Source organism: Desmodus rotundus, chromosome 2 (genome assembly GCF_022682495.2).
Source record: "Desmodus rotundus isolate HL8 chromosome 2, HLdesRot8A.1, whole genome shotgun sequence".
In the NCBI taxonomy this organism is placed as follows: Eukaryota; Metazoa; Chordata; class Mammalia; order Chiroptera; family Phyllostomidae; genus Desmodus; species Desmodus rotundus.
Genome location: NC_071388.1, coordinates 165,349,662 through 165,371,088, shown reverse-complemented (window position 1 = coordinate 165,371,088; position 21,427 = coordinate 165,349,662). Strand labels below are relative to the sequence as shown.

Sequence of the window (21,427 nt, the reverse complement as noted above, 5' to 3'; positions counted from 1 at the left end):
TTCATCATACATTTTTCCCTTTTAAAGTGGAATTGCTTAAAATAGAATTTACCAAAGTTCCCCAATAAGACACAAACCATGGTAATCCTACAGGTAAGAGTATGTTTGTATATTAAGTCACAAGCTTTTAGGCACCCCAGCTTGCAAAAATTAAGGGGCAGTCTGCTCAACCATACTAGACAAAAGAGTGAATTATCTTTCTGATCTTTCTATGGAATGATATCACAAAATCATTATTATATGAAAAGTGATCAAAGAGAAGGCAACCAAAAATGTAGGAGTAAATTAATAAAAATATGTCACTTTTTATATTTTCTGATTTCTATTGTATTTTTAAGCTTTCTCTACATTTGTAATTTGCGGTGATTTTTTTCTCACCCTAAATAAATTTTCACTTTCTTGTCTAATTTTGTATTTGCAAGTAATTTCATTTCCTAAAGGAGAGCTTCCTCCCAATTGTTTAGATTTCAGACCTCCCAAAATCTGGATCTGCCCAATCCTCTAATAATATATAAAGCATGTATACAGTATAGTCTTATAGATAGTCACTCTTCATATGCTTAAGGTAATCAATAATGAGTTAGGTTACAGTAAAGGTTATATTGTATACATTTAACCTGATAGATTCTGTAATAAGATGGCAACTTTTGCTCTAAGAAATAAAACGTCAGAAGCTGGTTGGCAGTCCTTTATACCCCATCTGTATTTTGAGAGTGCTCGGAGTATTCTGGCTGAGAATCTCTCCTGGGTGAGAGAAAATGCGTTTAAGTGGTAGGAAGAACCACTTTCCACAACAAGAAACCAGGATCGTCAGAAAAATATCTGCTTCTAGAAGTGGGGCAGGAAAGGTACAAGAGCATGGAATACACTAGAAGGCAAGGAAGGTATCAAAAATCCCTGGGGTTGTGTCAGAAAGATACATGAACCAATTTGAAAGGATTATTGAAACACGTGAAGTATATTAAAATCTACGATTGCAAAAGGATAGGAAAAAGTAAAACCCCAAAACCTCTTTGACCACTTTTAAGGATATGAGGGCATAAATTCATTCAAATAATTGGTTGATAAAGGTAAAGAAATACACATTTATTCTGCCTTTCCTGAAAACCTGTAATTTGGGTTAACCAAAGAGTTGATAAGCAAATTGTCTGCTTTATAAAAGATATCCCGGCTAATAAATGCAGAAGGAAAGAAAGGACCAAGCCTTCACTGTTCTGCAGCCACTGCTGACGCATGAATCCAGGAAATGATCATCGATGCTTCTGAAACCATTTCGTGACAGGCTGACGTGGGATCTTTTTAGGAGGTGCACTAGACTGGGAACACCGAAGCCCACTAATTACAAAAATAGGGACAATAGATGTTATATACCTTCTAATGTGATGCACTAGCGGATGTACAATCCCACCCGTGAAATATACGTCAAAAAGTAGAACATGAATCTGTCCAAACCTCAATGTCTGTCTGTCAATTTTTAAGAAATACAGAAGAAAGGGAAACATGTTATGTGATACCATGGAGTCCAATCAGCAAAACCTACAACGTAAGATATTCTGTAGGACAAATGACTCAATTTCTTCTATAAACAAATGGCAAGAGGAAAATAGGTAGGGAGACTATTAAAAATTAAATTAACATATTAAGATAAATTAATATCTAAGATACATTTTATCCAAATGTATATGTGGACTTCAATTCCTGATTTGAACAAAGCAACTTTGTAACAAGCAGCTTTGAGGCAAGTGGGAAGAGTTCAATATGGACAGAGTATTAGATGATATTAATAAATTACTGATAACTTTGAAGTGTGATAATGGAATTATAATGTTTTAAAATGATTTTATCTCTGAGAAAACCAAAATAATATACAGTACTTACAAATAAAATGAACTAATTTCTGATATTTGTTTCAAATAACCTGGGAAGAAAAAAGTTTGGGAAGTACCAGTGAAATAAGGTTGGCGTATGTTAACAGTGACTAAATTTGGTTGGTGTGGACGTAGGGATCATTATAGTATCGCAACTACTTTCAAATGACTGAAGTTTTTCTTAATGGCGGGCAAAGTACACAGGGAGTAAATGTGAGGAGCACGCACTGAGAGATTTTATACCTGTACTCTTATTATTTGTTTTTGAAAATGAAAAAAGATTGACCATCAGAAACGTCCAGCCATGACATTTGTGAAATATTAAATACAAATGTTATATGTAGGTGGTGGTGTGCTGGTAAATGACCCTCCGAAGAAGCCCTGATTTGCAAGGCTTGTCCATCTGCACAGTGTAAGTACTCCTCCACGGCTGATTCCAGCCTGTTGACTTGATGTCACAGAAGGTGGAGTTGGGAAGAGCTGGGCCCCTTCAGCTCTCGTGAGCCGGTGTGGCCGGCTGCAGCTCCCTGCTGGGAGAGAGAACAGACCCATTCCTTTTGGAGTCAGACTCTCGGTGAGATCCCAGCTCCACTGTACACTCCACGTCCTGGATCAGCTTCCTTGGTTTTCCCTCAGCTTCCCCTCTATAAAATGGAGATAATCATTCCTACCACTGCACATTAAGATAGAAGATGAAATGAGATCACACAGGTAATGGACCTTCTATTACTGCAGTGACATAGTGAGCGATCCTTTATGCTAACTCATATCCCTTCTCCTCTTCAAGTTAAAATAGAAGAGAGAACTCTTGGTTTGGGGTGGTTTCACAGTTTTAAAGGAAAGGGATGAGGCTGATCATCCTTTCAGAGGGCTTCCTGCCTAGAATTTCTGTAATTAGTTAAAATTGCAGGTTTCAGACACAGTCATAAATCTGCCAGAAGCTCACCAAGCTCTAATTGGTCAGCTATTAATAGGTAGGCCAGGAAGTGATATGATTGTAGCTATAATGGAACTACCCATTAAAGTGGGATTTCTATGCAGTGTGATCTGGCCCTGCAAATACACGGTGAGAATTAAGTATTATCCTAGAGCTGGCATGGTAAATGCCTCTAACTTACTTAATCTTCCCTTAGGGAATGTTAAGACCCGGCTGAAATGTATAAACCTAAAGGTTATGTTGGCAAATTGGAAACGTTTCCATTCACAATTTCGATTTTTATTTGAGCAGAGTTATGAATAATAGTAGCATTTTACTTTCAAAAGTTTTTAAATTAGGCGATTAAACATGATGTCAGTTAATTTAAAAGGGTTTTTTCCTTTTTTCCCCCTGAACAATGTATTTTTTTTCTGTGTAGAAATCTAAAATTAAGGTCATCACTGATTCATCAGTGATGCAGTTTGAAGAATCAGTGAATTGGATGCATACGTAAAAATGTTTTTAAAGTTCACTGTACCGAAGGCTGGAAAGAAGCTGCACCGTGCGTTCAGCCCATATTCAGAATGCGGAGCACTGAGACTAAAGGCATTTAGAATTCGATTTGCACGTGTGGGTTGGAGTGCTCCTCCAGGGAACACAACTTGGGGTGTTTTCCCCTGCAAGCGAGAGCTCCATGAATCATGACTCTACATATTTTGAATTTCTGAGCAAATACTTAGTAGATAAGAAGCAATGTGCTCTATCATCCCTCCAAATTCGGCCCAATTGCCTTTGATTTTAAAAGAATAGTTTTCCTTCAGAAAATGAAAGCATTTACCTTTTGACAATTAAATCTTCCTGTTTCCTGAAAACAGTGCTATTCATACTATAGTTAACTTAATGGGTCACAATACGAATGTTTTAAGAAATGAAATGGAGCAAAATAGAGGAAACAACAGAATGCATCACACATGAAAAGGATCTAGGATGTTCTGTGAGACATGTTTCAGTTCCGTGTGTATGTACATTCTGAATTGTGAAGTCAAATTTGTCACTGAGCCCATTGAGACCAATTTTGTTAACCAGTGTCACCCCAATAAATTCAATAAAAAGGAAAAAAATAAAATAAATTAAAATGTTAAGATGCTTTAAAATGTGCAATAAAAAAGTCCATGAAAAGAAAACAACAACTCTCCCTTTTGTGGTACATATCTAAATGATATCTGGATTAAGAAATCTTCATGAAATGTTGTTTTAAACAAAATCATCCTGGATTGCAGGGGAGAGGGGAAGCTGTGAGTCTGCCTAAGCCTCACGGGGAAAGGAGATCATTCGGAGAAACGATTTGCACTTTTACGATGTGGTTGTAGAGATACACCTGTCTGTTTTAATTTCTCTCTTTCTGAAGCAGGAAGAATACTTTTTGACCTTGGCTTATCAATATACACATATGTCTGTGGGGGGTATACATACATATAACATATATTACGCTACAGTGTATTTATTATGTTCTTATGTACCAACCCTATTATCTCAATTGAATGTCAATAGTGTGAGGGTCAGGAGCTTTGCCTTAGGCTCTCTTATCTTCTCACCATCACGTGCCTGCACACACAGTAGTAGGAGCTTACTAAGTAGTTACTGTTAATAGTAATAGTGACTGAAGTTCACCCTAACATACTATTTGACCACATTTATTCATATGGTTATATATTTATTCATATTCCACCTGCCAGAAAGGAGTTATCACAGCTTATGGCATAAATAAATAAGAAATAGAGCTGAATTATTAATAAAAATCACAATATGTGTAAACATGCACATATCTAAATACATACTTTTGCACACATAGATAGACATACACACACCCTTATGTATCATAAAGACAAGCAAGGTCAGAGGAAGAAACATACTCAGGCAATAAGTTTCTTTCTGGTTCTTTGAGCCCCGTTCTTGCATCTGTACTTCTCAGGAGGCAACGAAGTAGCCACACCACCACTCTGTGGTAATGGATTTTATTCCTGTTACGTCTGACATCAAATTCATCTGGTTGTTGGTGCTTCTAATTTAAATGGAATAATTGAAAGTGAATCTAAGTGTTTGGGAATTGAGCACGTGTCTGCCCTCTGAGAGCTCCCAGGGAAGCCTTCATAATGATGGTAACACACAACCTGGCCCTTTGTAAGCACCAGCTGTGTGAGCCTGTCCCTTCACCTGGCGCCCTGCCAGCCACTCCAGCCTTTACATGGCTGCGGCTCCTCCAGGGTGCAGGCCAGTCTTCCCTCTGTCTCTTGTCCACTGACAATGCTCATTGCAGGAATCACGCGAGCCCACACTCTGGTGTGGCAGTTATACTAATGGGGACACAGGAAGATTACCCAACTAGTTGTGATTAAACATTCTCACATGTAGCTTAAAATGATACAGGGTGCTGAAAATGCAGAATGAGAACCTAAGTAATTCCTGCAAGATTCTCAAATAGAGAGTTGGAACCAAAATAACTTCTTCAAATCTTCCTTGGAGGATGCCTTCCTAAGGCATTCTAGCCTAAACTTAGAAATTGCAGTTTATTTTTAACTTTAGTACCTCTCTGAGTTATTCCGAGGAGGTTTTCATAGGCATTTGCCAGTGCCATCGTATGCCACAAAGTATATATTGCAAAAGGTTGGATTTCACTGCACGTCCTTGAAGGGAAATCCAGGACACTCCATGGGCTCATTGTCAACACCAGCCCAAGCTAGGCTGACAGATGTCAGGGCAATGATGCATCTGATGGTGATGACCCTGAACGAGTTCCAGGGGTGGGCTGTTGTGTTACATTTTCATTCGTTGTTGCACCTCTTGAGATCTGATTCATTCCCATGCATGGGTCTTTGAGCCCTTACTAATTTGCATGAGTGCTCTGAACCATGCTAATTTTTTCATTTTATTTCAGCATATTTTGTGTTAAGAGAAAAAAGCATTAGATTTCTAATAACCAAATGTTGGCTCAACTGAGGAACTACAACTTGTAGCTAGAAAGTCATAGCTTAGTATAACAGTGGAGAAGCAAAAACAAACAAAAAACTGATAATTTAATGGCTTCAGTCTTTCTCATATATAATTTATAGTTTCTGTAAGATTCAGAGAGGCTAAACTCACATCATTTTGTCAAATTGAGAGTAACATTTATCATAAAGGAAGTCTTCCTAACATTTTCATCAGTGGCCTAAAAGGAGATGATAGGTTTTCATTTTATTTCCAAAGTGGTTTTGGATTTTCAGGCCTCACTGAAAAGTGAGATGGAGGGTATAAATGGGCGGTGAACCACTGTGACCAAAACACAACCCCACACGGGAAATTGAGGGCCAGAACTCCCAGGGGGACCTGTTCCTTAGCGGCCCTTTCCCCCAGACCTGTGAAAGTTCCGTCCCTCTTCCTTGGAAGGAAGTGAGGAAAGGCAGGTGAGGAGGAAGGGCACTGTCGGTGGTGCCATGGAACCACCTTTGGTGGAGCCAGCGCTCACTGGCTTGGGAGAGCCAATTGTGTGCATCTCTCCCCGAATTTACGTTAAGTAACATCTTAGTAGCTTAATATCAGCCGTGGTGGGAGTATTTCCACCATAGAAATTGGCAGTGTTACAAATCAGGGCTCCTTCTCCCTCGATGTAGTTGTTAACATTTATTAGCATTCCACTGCTGACCTGCTGTTGAAAGGAACATTATGTATCACAACCTTACTGTTATTATCACTTCCTGATTCTGACTTGTCAGTGTAGGTGAAATTTCTCAACACCTTGACCACAGGCCGCTTATCGGAAGCTATATGTAGTATAGATACATAGAGTTGGAGTGTGTTCTCTATTTAAAAGTTATTTAGTATGCATGTTTCCTGTGTAATGTTACCTTGTTAGATTTCCCAACGCAGTGTTATCTTTTCACCTTCCCCTTCTTTCTTCACCCCTTTCTCTATTGTCCTGTCTTGATTACTTAGTCTTCTCTTAGCCTGGTCAGTGTGACCCAAAGCATCGGAGATTATACAGACTCAATTTGGCAAACACTAATTAAGTATCTTCTTTGCCTCAGACATTGTGCCGTGGAAAATAAGACACAGTACCTACTCTCAGGCAACTAAAATCCAGGGGAAAAAATCAGATACATACACAATTCAGACTATTGTAGAACATAATGTGAAAGATGGTATTAGAGAAAATACAGAAAAATGCAAGCTGGACCACAGAGACTAGAGATTATTTCTAACTACAGAAATTAGAGAAGGCTTTATGGAGATGAAGCCACCTCATAAAAGTCTTTAAAAATTGGGATGCATATTATAACTCAACTCTCTATATATAGTTTTTTGGACTAGATGACTATAAAGTTTACATTAAAATAGTTTGTGAGTTAATTCATACATAATGAAGAAAAAGGTTTATAGTTGGGAGTACATGAAACGGAGTTTATTCTTATATTATTCTTCATGAATTATCGCATTATTTTCCATATAAACAACTGTAAACCTACTTTGCCCCACCCTGTATTTTTTACGGATCTGCCAAAACTAGGTTATCATAATGGGAGTCAGGAAAACTTACCAAAAATAACGTTTGCTGTCATAAATACATGGGATTAGTGGATTCAGCGGATGCCAGTGCAAAGGATGCGCCCTGCTCGTCTCTGTGCCCTCCATTGGTTACAGTCAGAGCTCCCTTTGTAGAAGGCGCTTAATAAAAGCTTCCGATTACTGAGGACTAGTTATGTGCCAAGCATTTCCACATATATAATATCAAAAACAAAACCCAACAATGTAAGGAAATTGATTTTATTCAAGCAATTGCAGTAGGGAGAGTGTTCCAGACCTGAAGTTGAGAGTATGTCTCTACAGAGTGGGGAATTTGCATTTGCGATTTTGCGGCCAGGGGACATCTCACTCAGGTGAACAGGCAAAGTCTATCTCTGTGTCTAGCTAGTTTCAAGGGGAAAGAAGTTCTAATCCTAGCTAATCACTCATGAGACACAGAACAGAAAGTTGACTAGTCACCATCTGAACTTCACTACCAGATACAATGTTTTTTTTTAATTTTTAAATCAGAAACTGACATTCAGAAAGGTTGATAGACTTGCCAAGGCCGCCTAGTTAGTATGTAAATAACAACTGGAATTCCATCTCATATCTTTTTGGCTCCAAGCCTCGTGATTGTGCCACAAGACTCAAACTTTGTGCTGAATGAATGCTTTCATAGTAATTGTTGAGGTTAATGGAACTGTCACTTACTTCTATGTGCATTTTTTCATACACACTACCTAGTTTGGAGACAATAGCCTTCAAAGAAGCAGGTTGGAATGTTGAGAATTGACAGAAATATGTTCCCAGGCTGGTGTATAATAAGAGTGTGCCTCCTTCTCCATAAATAAACCTACCTTTCAGGTGCATGAGTACAGAAAGATTTGGAATTGTATCCTCGTGTCTTAATATTCAGTGATTGTTTTTGCTGTCAACCAGTAAGGTGTCAGTGATGCTTCTTCACCTCTGCTCTGTGCAGTGGTACAGGTTTGAGGAGGTGCTGGAGCGCCTCACAGAGGTACTTGGCTGGATGGGGGCACAGAGCAGAAATCAGACAGAGCTTGGTCATCCAGCTTCTGCCAGAGCTTTTAGGTATGCATGTTGCACATTAAAGTTTTTTTTAAAAAAGGGGGGTCACTAAAGGTAATAAAACTGTGAACACCACTGACCCAGTAGAATAAATCACTTCCATAAAACAAATGTGGAGTCTGTTTTGCCCCCGGAAGCCTGTGAGCCCCTGAGTTGATTGGCTGTCGCCGGCTTCGTGGGCCCTCGCTGTGCTTTTGACAGTCACTGCAACGCAGTGTCAAGATGCACCTGGAATGTCCATCTGCACAGCAGGGAACTCTAACCTGGCTGTGCGGGGTCGTTTGGCATCTATTCCACTCTCAAATTATTGTGGTAATTACGGATGTGAGGTGATAATTCATGGCTGAGTTTTGTCCTAAGGCCCAGTAATCCAGTTTTGAAAGAAATTTATGTTTTACTTTTATAGTATTGTGTTAGTAAACAGACCAGGTGCTGTTTTACGTTTTACACTAGCTGTGTAATATATTCTCGGGACATTGAAGCAAAAATTAAGTGCAAAACTAAAGCAACCACCCTTCTGGCTGTGCTACCTCCCTAAGCATGGTAATTGTGTCTGTTCTAAGCAGAAGGGAAGCATGAGCACATTACGCTTTGGATCTGGAGCCACTGAAGCCAAGATAATTACGGGCAATTTGTCTTTGCCAGTAGTGGAAGTGTGGACTTTTAACTTAGAGGCAGGAAAGCCAGGTCTGTTGCTGTCCTGTTGCCCTAGGTCTCTGCTCAGGGATAGCCTGGCTGCCCCTGCCCCTGCCCCTGCCCCCACCCCAGCCCTGTGCAGCATTTGTGGGGAAGCTCAGGCAATGAAGGGAGACACTGTTGGCAGTTTGTTTTGTTTCCCTGTAATTTCCCGATTTCAGGAGAAGAGCACCATGGTCAGAGGAAGATAGCAAAATAAAAAACAAATTGGCCAGAAGATACTAGAAAATGAAATATCGGAACTCAGAACTGTGTTTGCCCACTAGAAAGCAAAACAAGTGAATTATTTGTGTGGGTCAGAGTTTCTAAAGAAAGGCGTTTTGGAGGCGTTGAATCTCAGGAAGCTGTGTTTCGAGAGAAGTACGGACAGGGGTCGACAGGACAGACGCCGACATTCAGGGCAGGGGAAGCTGGGAGTGTAAAAGCGGAGGGTGGGACTGAAGCACAGGTACTGATGGGAGAAAAAGGAGGTGCGATGGGAAACAAGTTGGCAACACTACCGAGGTTGGCATCAGTAGAGCTACATTTTATATTTTGCTGTTAAAATTATAATCATTGGTTAACTCGTATCAGACTTTCTAAGGCCAGGCTTCAAAATGTTTTTTATTCTTCCTTAATAAGATCTTCAGAAATTTACTGAGTATGGGAGTAACCACTTTCTCAGGCTAGAACTGGCAGATCTGGGTAATATTCAATAAGCAGGAGGAAGAAAAGAAAAGGAAGAGAGAGCAAGAAAAACAGAGGAGTGTTAGTGGAGGGCTCCTAGTGAAGCTAAATATTAACTCCCCCCCCCATGCCCTTTTAGGGGGATGAAGTACTCAAGAGTCTTATGAATAAATTCTTTAAGAGAGTAGTCCTCCAAGCTAGTCCTGAACTGGCACCACCAGCACCCCTTTGGAACTAGTCAGAAATGGCAATTTTCAGGCCTCGTTCTAGGCCTACTGAATCAGAAACTCAGCAACCTGCTATAGTAAGTCCTTCTTGCCTATCTCTGCTGTTAGAACAACAAGAACAAAAGTGCCATAAACTGGGTGGCGTATAAACAACAGAAATGTATTTCTCACAAGTCAGTAGGCTGGGAAGTCCAAGTTCACTGGTAGCTTTGGTGTCTGGGGGCCAAAGAGTTCTGTGAGATCTCTTTTGTAAGGGTGTAGTCCCTCTCATGAGGACCCTGCCCTCATGACCTCATCGCCTCCCACAGACCCCTCATCCTAATACTGTTACCTTAGGGGCTAGGATTTCAGGACATGAATGGGGGGTGGTAGACAACACATTCAATCTACAGTGGCCCTTCAGGGCATTCTCGTGCATGTTAAAATATAAAAACCACTGCCTTAAAGTGTTTGTGTTCAACAAAAAAGTACTCCAGACAGTAGAAAGTAGATAAATTTTTCTCCTAAGCTCCTTTTCTAAGTGTTTTACCATTCTCTGATTAAATCTGGGGGGAAACATCCCAATCAGACCCTCGGTCTTTCGCACATTCAAACCTGCCTTTGAAAAGAGCAGTGTGGCTGGGCTGCTGGGGCACCTAAAACCGTGACTGCAGTAGCACCCAGCAGGGCTGCACCCGGCACAGCATCAGCACCTGTCCTGGACCTACCGACCCAGGAATGATTTTTTAAAAAAATCAATTCTTAATCTCAGACTCACAAGCGTTCTGTTTGACAGAGTCTCAGAAACTCTAATCATTAATTATGTCCAAGATGAAAAAAATAGCTGTGATGCTGAACTTTTGACCTAAGAGAATTTAGCAAACATTTCTTAAATACACTGAGATAACTGGCAGTTGCAACCTTTGCCGTGGGTCAAATAAATATGGTATAGGTAACAGACATGAAACCAAAAGGGGGAAGTGGAACCATGAAGGTGCTGGGTACTGGAGGGAAAAAGAGCAAAGACAGGGACTTTTGTCCAGACCCGGGGCAGTCAGGGTCGTGGCAAGGGACAGCAGTTGGATGAGAGGAGTGAAGAAGGGTTCTCATACAGGAAGGGAGACAGACGTCTATCTATCACTTAGAATCATGGCCAATTACAATTAAAATGAATGATTAACTAATAGAGGACTTACAGAAGATAGAGTTAAGAAGAGCCATAAAACATAGATATCCTTGTATTACGAGTGGCTAATGTTCTCAGTTCTCATTATGTGCCAAGCACTGTGCTAAATACTCTCATTTAACTCTCACAACAATGAATAGACACTGTTATTTCTACCTCTGCCGAAGAGGGGAGGAAAGTGAGGCTTCTGGAGGAAAGTTGCACAGCTGGTAGTCAAGCCTTTAGGATCTGAGCCCAGGCAGTACTACTACTCCAGGATCTAAGCTCTTCGTCACTCAGATACAAGTAATACAAAGAAAATACACCAATCCCTCAAGTCTCCAAAATGAGTTGATGCCAGTTAGTCTGCTTTATCCTTTTAAAATAATTACTTTGTTGCTATTTTCTGATATTAAAAGTAGTATATAATCATTGCATCCAACTGAAAAATTTCAAAAAGTATATAGTAAATAATTGTTCTTGGTCCCATCACCCAGAGATGACTGATGTTAACATAAGCTATACTTTATTCTATGGTTATCATAATTAATGCTTCAGGACTGTCTGGCATGCCCCGTGAGAGGCAATCAGCCCCAACTCAGACACTCTGATTCACTAAGTCTGGGCGGGGTTAAGACTTACGTATTTTTAATAAGAACCTCTTCCATGGTACTATATATAGTGCAAACCCAATTCTGAAACTGCTGTTCTATACCTTAGATTTTCACATATCCTTATGTAGAACATTAGCATTCAGTTTATCTCTGGATGCTTGAGTATCTTAATATTTCTCATCAAAACTATCTTTAGAGACAGGAGGATGCCTAGAAGAGAAGTACTTCTTACACTTTAGCATGCATCATAATAACCTAGAGGACTTGTTAAAACACAGACTGCAGCGTTTCCCAAGTAATGGACCTGGAATGGAGCCTCTATTAGTCAGAGAGATAGAAGCAATAGCATAGAGATAGAGACAGAGATGGAGATGGAGATGGAGATGAGACAGAGATATATGAGAACATTTATTATAGGAATTGGCTCACATGGTTATGGAGGCTAAGGAATCTCACGATATGTTCTCTGCAAGCTGGAGAACCAGGAAAGTCAATAGCATAATTCAGCCTGAGCCCGAAGGTCCAAGAACCAGGAGCTCCAAGGTCCAAGGGCAGGAGAAGATGACAGTCCCAGCTCAAGGAGAGAGTTCAGCCTTGCTCCATCTTCTGTTCCGTGTGGGTCCTCCACAGATTGGAGGATGTCTGCTCACACTGGTGAGAGTGGATTTACTCTCAGTCTCTTGATTCAAATGTGAATCTCTCCCAGAAACACTCTCACACATACATCCAGACAGAAACGTTCTACCAGCTAATTGAGCTAGTAAACCATCACAGGACTGAACACTTTGCATTTTTAATAAGTTAGTGGGTGATGCCAATGCTCCTGGTACAAGGACCACACTTGGAGAACCCTGTAAATGACAGTCTGTCAGGTGAGAGTTTCTGTAAAGATTCTTGTGGTCTTCGGAAATTCCTTAAAATTCAAAGGGGAGGGCCTGACCTTGACTCAACCACTTAGAAATGAATCCAGTGATGTAGAGTAGCATGGTGAGTATCACCCCTCCATCAGGAACACCATATGTGAAAATCTGCTCAGCTGTTTCTGCGTCTCTATGACAACAGTAAAAGTGTAACAAGAATAGCTCCTGATGCCAGCTGAAACATCTTAAATGTATAAATGATTGTTGGTAACAAAGGAAGGGACAGTAGGACAAGGTCAATTACATCCAATAATGGGCATAACACCTATCACAGAAGTCTAATGTGTCACATTCCTTAAGTAGGACGAATACCAAAGGAGGATGTTGATGCTCCTGGCAGTTTTGATGAATTATACATGAGGCACTATTTTAAAATTCAACAGAAAACTGCCATTTACCCTCTGTAATAAAAGGCATTATATGAAAAGTGGAGTGCTAGATAAGTACGCATGGGATGCTACCAGTATAACGGATCTTAAGCACATTTCTCTTTGCTGCCTGTCACCTGTTTCACAAGTCAACCAGGCTTTCAAAAGAAGGGTTGGCTCCTGGAAACCTACCAGGATCTTTCTTGAACTAGATACCTCAGTACTGTCCATCTACGCTTCAAACCAGCAACCAGTTTCTAAAATATACTCTTACATTTAATTGGCTTGTAGCTTTAACCCCTTGATTTGAGGGTCATATAAGTGTATAGCTATTTTTGACATTCAACATTCTCTTAGTGCATTCAGGCTGCTGTACAGAGTACGCCATAGACTGAATGGCTTATAAATAACAAATTTATTTCTCACAATTTGGGGGGAACATAAGCATTCAGTCCATTGCAAACATTTATTTGTCAGTCATTAAGAATAGAGAAAACCCACTGCCAAATAATGTAATTTGCCCTAGAATTTTGAATGTTAAAATTACACAGCAGAAAGAAAGAAGGAGCTCCTACCCTTCGTGACAGCATGGATAGAAATGGAGAACATTATGCTAAGTAAAGTAAGTCAGGCAGTGAAAGACAAATACCATATGATCTCACCTATAAGTGGAACCTAGTCAACAAAACTAACAAGCACACAAAATATAACCAGAGACATGGAAACAAAGAACAAACTGACAGTAACCAGAGGGGAGGGGACAGGGGATGACAGGGGAAAAATGGAAAGGGTTGTCAAGGAACATACATAAACGACACATGGACAAAGCCAAAGTGGGGAAGAACTAAAGGTGGCAGGTGGAGGGGGGAGTGGTGGTGGAAAAATGGAGACAGCTGTACAGGAACAACAAATGTGTGTGTGTGTGTGTGTGTGTGTGTGTGTATGAAAAATCTCCAGATTTGTATGGGTTTTCTTAATCTGTAGAAACAGTAGTTGAAATTTGGCATAAATCTGACATTTGAAAAAAAATTAGAAATTTTCACCATGACTAGGATTTACTGCTCATGTAGGAGAATTCATTCATTTGCTATTCAATTAAGAAATATCGACTGAACACTTTCCTACATTCTAGTTACTGTTGCAGATTCAGGGGATAGAATGGGGCGGAGGGGGGGGGGGACACACGCACACACAGTCTTGCCCCTAAAGAGCTGACATTGAGGTGGCGATGAGGTCTCTCTTACTCTGTGTGTCCTGGAACCTCACTGTGTGAAGGGCCGACAGAAATGTCACTGGGGAAGTGGCTTGAGGTGTGGCATCATGGTCTCTGTCCCAGCTCGCCTGACACAGAATCCGCATTTTATTTTACGAGATCCCCGAGTGATTTGTATCTGCACTAAAATTTGAGAATCACTGCTCTAGAAAACATAGCCTGAGGCAGGAATTAAGGTTCTGCTTTTATTTGAGAGTGCAGGCCCAGAGGAGGAAGAATAAGGGGGGAAGAGAAGTCAGACAAGGGAAGCTGCAACGCAGTGACAGACTGTGCCGGCTGCAGAGTGAGTGTGGGAAGGACACAGCAGCTCAGTCAGCAGATGGGACACCTTCTCCAGTCTGCAAGGAGGATTCGCACTTCTGCTCTGTGCTGACCCAGGTTCATACCAGTATACCAGTGGCAGGTGCCACTCCTGTGCTTCTGGGTTGCAGTACCCTAGTCTGGCAGTGAAGGGGTGGGTACAGACCAAGAAAGAGAAAAAGAGGGCACAGTTAAGGATTTCCGAGAGACACACAGTTTGTGTCTCAAACACCGTGTATGGAAAATCCATCTCAGTAAATTAGTAGCAGTAAATAGAAATGGCATTTATTTGTCAGTCACCAGAAACACAGACGCCCCTCTGCCAGACAACGTACTTCACCCTAGAATTTTGTCATCATGACTAGGAGTCTCTTTTTAGCATTCACTAGTCACTCCCTCACTCCCTGCACTATGACCTGCTGCTCCTTTGAGTGAGCCCAGGATTCCCACATGTGTATTATTTCATTAGCTCCTCCCCACCCCTAGATGTCTAGCCTGCCTTCCCCACAGTTACTGAAATCTCTGGTGCACTTACTGATACTTCACCTCTGAAATGTGCAGGCCCATCCCTGCTCACCCAGTGTGCTTGCCCATACCACTCACATGTCTGCTTATTAAATATGATTATGCCCACATTCTCAGCCTTGCACACGTCAGAAAAAAGGTCCACATAAAACCAAACAATCTGATTCAGTGACTCTAGGTAAGCAAATAGTAGGCGATATCAAAGGAGAAGCGGCAGATCCCGTGTGAGGCAGGCCCACGACCCCGCAGACGGCACTGCGTGCAGTGTGTGCCCTCGCAGAGTGCTCCCGGCGCGAGAAGTTCGTGGGCAGGCCATCCAGGCTGCACGCTGTCTGGGCTCTGTGGAAATTAGGAGAATGTAACCAATGCTTAAATGTCAAAAGTAGTTCATCCCAGGCGACGGAAGTATCGATTTTCAGTTTCATTTTTATCATTTCCTGTGCTCCTCAAAATCTATAATTAAGCTGTACTGCTCTTAGCGTAAGAAAGAAACACTTCAGTTATTTTTATAAAATAATATATTTTGTCAAAGAAACTCTTTTAAGAACAGAAAAATGAAAACCTGGAATGACACGCAGCCATTATTTAAAGTCTTTGCATATTTTATAGTTAGTAATCTCCCTAAACTCCTGTCTAGAGCTGAGAAAACTGTCGATATCCACAGCTCCTAACCCATAAAAGAGAAAACCTCTTTCTCAGAGCCAAAGAGAAGAAATCCATCAGGAAGAATCAGGAAGCAGAAACTGCACTTTCTGAAGGCAATCGATCCTGTAACGTGGGATGTGTGACGAGGCATTTCAGGAGTGCATGTGTGTCACACGTGCTGGCGGAACATGGACCCTCCGCTGCCCAGCCCTAGACTCACAACAAGGGCCTTCAAAAATAAGTGGGACCCTTGGTCCGCCTGGACTCCGGCCGCCTTTCAAGGAGGAGCTCAGTGTCACAGGGTACCTTTCACCTTTTTCTCCCTCTGAACGAGGAGAGTCCTTTTCAAAGTCGTCTTCAGATTCTAATCTCAGCCCGTATGCCGCACAGCTAGCTGCAACATGATTTACCCTCGTTCATCATCTGACCCACTCTGATCAGCAAGCACGTGGGCGGTAATTTTGCATAAATGTGGACAGATGGGTTTTGTTTATTTCCACCAATGGGTTGACTGCCAGCTACTGCTTATACTTGTTACATTATTACAAAAAAATAATAACTTCTACCCAGTCTTCCAAAATAATAGATCCTTGTTTTCCAAAGGTGGTTTACAAATCAGTTCAGAATTCATTGGTACTGAAGAGTCCTCCTCACATAGATATTAATGTTCTTGTCAGAAGATTTCATAGGTCTTGGTCTCAAGTCCCTGTGGAGAGGAAGGAAAGTTGGCTTTCTCGTGTGTTCGCTGCCCCGATTCACTGGGACACTAGAGGCTTCAGGCCTCTCACACCGTTGATGTTTGCTAGGTAAGAGTGGTCAGAATTCTCTTCTCTACTGAAGGACACGCATTAGTAATTATCCCTGTAACTGTTAAGCTTGTTTGATAATGTATGGAAATAAATGCATCTGAAGGGATCAAGATTCCTGACCATTCACTTATCCAACTGAGCCAAACACTCAGTAAGTGTTCATAGGGGTACCCACCAATGCACTGGTTTACAACCACCGGGGCTTGCGGTCACCTGTTTGTTAAACAGTCGGTGTGACGTTCACTTCGGTGGCCTAATGTGACTGACTGCTTTTAAGTCCTAACTTTATGACTGTCTACCCACAATACACTTGAAATCCAAAATCACATCTTGGTCTCTTTCATTTTTTTAAAAACGTACTTATTAATAATGATGATTCTAAGGAAATTATCAGTTGTTTCACATTTACAAAATGAGTTTTCAATCAGTAGATAACTTAATTCGGTTTGTAAACCAGAATATATAACATAGATGAAACAGCACAAGAAGCCGTGTATCTTGATGTCCTATTTTAACCAGAAAGTAAACATCACAGAAAAAAGAACCATAAAGTATTTCTAGTCAGCCTAAGAGTGGTAAGTAAAGTGGCATGTGGTAGAAATGAAATATTTATACATCAAAAAAACTTACTAATATTTAATATGTGGAAATACACTGCTATATTCATTTTTCTAAAAAGCACACTGTGTGTTTTAAGCATATTTAAATATGCTTTCATTGGGCATTCAGAACCCGTGAGATGAGGAGAAGGGTTTTGTTGTATTAAAGAGAGCAGGTGCATGGTTTCAACAGATACGGAGCCTGAAACACAGTAACATCATTTGAGTACTTCTTGAAATATGCGCTGTGGAAAGCAAACCACTTCACAGTTATGTACCTTGTGTGAGAAGAAAATACTATTCCCTGTGCTGCTGAATATAAAATGTTATTGGACTAAATTAGAAGGTGTCTGTAGGCACAGTGATATTTTACAATTTTAAATATTATAGTACTCTTCGGAAACATGGTCTAAGACATTCCCTCCCGAAGCCACGTTGGCAAGGCTGATATTATTTATAAGTTGATATTATTTATACGTAGGCAAGAATGTCCTGCTGTTTTACTTAGTAACAAATTAAAATCTATACAGAATAAGCCCTATACTATATTTATGAATATTTACAACATGCAAAAATATTTACTTTGGAAAAACCTTTTTGGATATTAAGACTGACTAGTATATTATTTACATTTGAATTTATATGATGAATAAAATTCAGTAAGATTACCAACATAAATATATTTAAATCATAGGAAGGCCTGGTGGGAGTTCTCAGTTCCAACTACAGTTATCTCTTGTCATTTAACTCAGAAGTTCTAGATAATAAGATAATTGTTTTATTGGAACAAAATTATACTTTATTTTTTTGAGTTCCACCCCTTCTTGAGATAGCTGCTTTTTCCTAATCATCATTAATCCTTTCTTAGGAATCCACTTTTTATAAAAATATTTTTTTATAGTCTGCCTTACACTTTTATGTTGGTTTTTGTTGTTGTTATTTTATTTTTGCCTTTTTGCAGTTTTTTTCCAGCTAGACTTTATACTTACTGAGAGCAGTGTCTCTGTGAACTAACTTTGATAACTCCCATAGTGCTAATCCCTGGAGAGGGCTTTTGACATGTGTTCTAAATGGACTTGGCTTTAAAACTGATTACAAATTACCACAGAGGCGTTTTTCCGAAGGGGGACTTGAGCGTAACTCCCAATAAATATTGCTTTACCATGTAGCATTTTTCTGCTCTTCCATAAATAAAGGATTATTGTCCTTCATGTGGGGAGGGAGTGTGGAGCCAGCACTGGACTAAGAAGAGCTGAATTCTAGTCTCACCTCCATCAGTAACTAGCCCTGTGAGCTTTTTCAAATAACCAGCTGCTACCAATCTGCACTTATCCACGGTCAGCTGGAGATATGTACTGTTTGCTTCCCCTGCTTCATGGAACTGTTACTACAGTTGCATTAAATAATGTGTGAGAGAGCACTCTGAGTACTACAGAGTACCATTAAAATGCATGGTGTGCATTTGATTTCTCGTGTATGTGGAATCTAAAAACAAAACAAACAAACAAAGTTGAAACAGACTCATAGACACAGAGAGCAGACTGGTGGAGGCCAGAGGGGAGGGGGTTGGGGGGCTGGGTGGAAGGGGTGAAGGGACTGAGAAGTACAGACTGGTCGTTACGAAAGACACGGGGATGGAGAGCACAGCGTAGGGAACGTAGTCAGTGATGTTGCGATGACCGTGTGCGGTTCCAGATGGGGGCTGGAGGTGTTGGAGGGAACACTTTGGGATTGTCTGGCCACTGTGCTGTGCACCTGAGAGCAGTATGGGATGCTGTCAGAGTGGACTGTGGTTGAAACAAAGGTGTGGTGTGGTAATGCTATGTTTTCCACGACACACTGCATGTTATGAAATAATGTAACATTTCTCTAAGTGTTCTAAGGTTCCTGGCCATTGCATTATTGTTGGGATTGAAAATAATTTCTTTCAAAAGTTGAAATCCTAGAAACTTTATTTAAAAGATACAAGATTTACCAGTCCAAATTTATACTCTGAACCAGACACTGACACAATCAAACTGTTATTTGGGGCTGCCTTGGAAGATTGTATTAACTCCAGCTTCTACTGAGTGTGTGTACTTTGCACTGGGCACACTGTTTCGTTTAATCCTCAGTACTGCCCTGTGAAGGTGGGCAGCGTTATCACCACTTTGTAGGTGAGGACATGGTGGTGTGGACAGACGAGTGTGGCCGAGTCCAGGCAGATCAAAAGGGCAGGGCCGGATCTGAATCCGCACTGTCTCACTCCAGCCTCGATGCTCATGTCTTCTTTTCTGCCCCACCAGCCAATCCTATTCACTAAAGCCCAGCCAATTTTCTAGCAATCCAAATCCATGAGGAAGTAATTAAATAGTAAGAGTCACATTGTTGAATCTCAAATTGATTTGAAGATACCGGAGGAATCATGCTGAGCTTTAGAGAGAGTTAAAGAAAATGTTAGCATCTTTGCACATAAAGAGTTTTTAAACACTAGTCAATGATGAAAACCTATATATCAAAATACATTCCTTTAATGAGTTATTGCTTTAAGACATGCTTGTTGGCGACATATGAATTTTCCAAATATGTGACTTACGTTATAACATCACGATTCTGTTCTCTAATGTAACATTTGAATTATGATAACTTTCTTTTAAAAAATATTACTCCAGTTGAAAAATCATTTTGGTTTCCCAGTCTCTTGCTTGCTGGCAATATATAGAATACTTTCCCTTGAAAAACGGCAGAGTAGTTACCATTGCCGAAAGAAAAAAAGAAGTAATTTTTAGCCAGATGGGTCAGTAGAGAAGCGCTGACGTATTTTGAAAGTGCAGTCCTAGTTTGGCAGTCTTAGGTGATGTGCTGATAGAGGGGCTGTAATTATTGTAACACTTTACAAAAGGAAAGAAAGCTCGCATGTTGTGTTTTGATTAATGAGGCTCTGAACTGTAATTGTTCAATGTGATAAAAATAAGCTCGTAGAAGTAGTCGGATCCCACTTCCACTTGTACATTTCATTAGTGGATAGTTACAAGTATTTCATAAGTATCTTCTCAGGATATTTCCTAATGAAGTCTCAGATAGTTTGTAGAACAAAATAACTACTTCTAGCGTGAGTCTAAGCAATATGTCAGTGATCAATAATCCTGAAAATTCTGATACACCATACTATTGTTATAGTCCTTATTTGTTGTAGAACCTACTACAAAGGCATTTAATTTCATTCGATGCTATAAACTTTACATGCATCTTGCATCAATATTATGAGAACTGTAGGTTTGTCGTTAGACAGTAAAAACTGAATCATTTTGATCCTGCTCCTGAAATCTCTTGTTTTGTTGACTCTTTGGATCTTTTCATAATAAAAGGGGAAGATCATAGCTTTAAATGAAGAAACAGATCATTAAAAACCAGATTGTCCTCATGACATATTTGGGAGGAAAGATGTTTAAAAACTAAAAATTCTTCTTTTGATCATGAAATTTTAGTGTAACAGTATCACTGGCTCTGTTAATCCTAAGGAACCTGGTAACTATTACCTCCAAGGAATATTTGTAATGGATATATTGCATTTAATACATAATTTCAAGTAACTCGGAAATTCACCCATCTTCACAACTATGTCACAAATTCAGGTGGTAAGTGTGAGTTTGAAAGTGGAGCATCCTTCGAGTCACTTGAGTACAAAGCAAGATTAGTTTCTTTAATATCTGGCTTGATTTTTTCATAATGCCAGAGCTATAAAAAATAAACTCAACAACACAAAACTGCAAAACTGGGACCAAGCTAAAATTTAGAAAATTTATATACTAATTACTGTTATCTTAACAGTCAGACAAATTGTTTATTCCATACCTGTTACCCAGTTTTGTAAGGCATAAAATGACAATCCTAGATTACAAGTAAGAACTTTATACATGAAATGAATATTTTATTATTGATTTGGGATATTTTCATAATTTGCTTAGTGAACTTCAAAACCTCTTATTCTTGCTTCACACAGCCCAAACCATTACTCCTCTTCCTCAGCATAAAGCTATCAAATGAGCTGGCAGCAGCCCCAAACCTAAATGCAGTTTCTAGATATTGCTAAAGAAATATACCCAGAGATTCTAATGCTTTCAAAGGGTTGTAAGAATATGCAGTTTTGTCTTGTATATTCAAAGAAAATGGTTCCAACTGGGATGCCCAAGAGGGTTATATGCCTTCATTCATCGAAGAATGAAATGGCCTATGTGGTTATAATG

At 40.1% G+C, this 21,427-nt stretch overlaps 1 protein-coding gene across 8 annotated transcripts in view; it reads left to right on the top strand.

The window, feature by feature from the left end:
• Window positions 1-21,427, top strand: part of ZNF385B (zinc finger protein 385B) — a 363,316-nt gene that overhangs the window by 202,335 nt on the left and 139,554 nt on the right. Inside the window, exon 2 of one of the 8 annotated variants that reach the window (XM_053918818.2) lies at window positions 2,213-2,280. The exons of the other annotated variants lie outside the window; for them this stretch is intronic. The gene's annotated coding sequence lies outside the window, so the exon portion shown is untranslated. The remainder of the gene's footprint in view (window positions 1-2,212; window positions 2,281-21,427) is intronic. 8 annotated transcript variants of the gene reach the window in all.